The following is a 694-nucleotide window of genomic DNA, read 5'->3' on the forward strand; positions in this document are numbered from 1 at the left end:
CTCTCTCTCTCTCTCTCTCTCTCTCTCTCTCTCTCTCTCTCTCTCTCCTCTCTCTCTCTCTCCCCCCTTCCCCCGCCCCACACACTGTGAGGGAGTAGACCCATGGAGCCTTCTCATGAGCCCATTAGGCTCCCTCTTGTCTAACCCCACTCCACTGAACGTAAATAGTTACATATTTGTGCTATGAAACGAATGTTAATTTGCATGATCATGAGTGCATGCCCTAACTTACTGGGCCTTTTAGGGAACATATAAAATACATAGCAAGTCAACCTAAAAGTCCAATAAAATCTGGCTTCCTTACACCTCTGGCCCTACAGGTTGCATTAAGTATGTGCATCTGAGGCTTGTCATGAGGCTGGAATCCTAAGGGCTGACACTGGGGACCACAGACACACAGACTAGGAAGCAAGACTACATCTTCGTCCATCTACAGGCCTGACATCTGTCGCCCTGAGTGGAGGTACCAACTTTCTTCCTTCCTCCCTAGGGGGACCACACATCATACACACAGTCAGATACACTTCATCTAAAAGCTTTCTGGCTTTTCACTTCCTTTGCCTTTCATAGAGATGGGTCTAAAAAAAATCTGGACATAACACACACACACACAGAGACAGAGACAGACAAAGACAAAGAGACGAGAGAGAGAGAGAGAGAGAGAGAGAGAGAGAGAGAGAGAGAGAGGGCTACT

At 47.3% G+C, this 694-nt stretch overlaps 1 protein-coding gene across 1 annotated transcript in view; it reads right to left on the minus strand.

Moving 5' to 3' along the window:
* The window catches only part of Prkce (protein kinase C epsilon), a 481124-nt gene that overhangs the window by 313270 nt on the left and 167160 nt on the right, over positions 1–694 (minus strand). The gene's annotated exons all lie outside the window — the stretch shown is intronic.

The sequence above is a fragment of the Grammomys surdaster genome, unplaced genomic scaffold (genome assembly GCF_004785775.1).
Source record: "Grammomys surdaster isolate TR1022 unplaced genomic scaffold, NIH_TR_1.0 149, whole genome shotgun sequence".
NCBI classification, from domain to species: Eukaryota; Metazoa; Chordata; class Mammalia; order Rodentia; family Muridae; genus Grammomys; species Grammomys surdaster.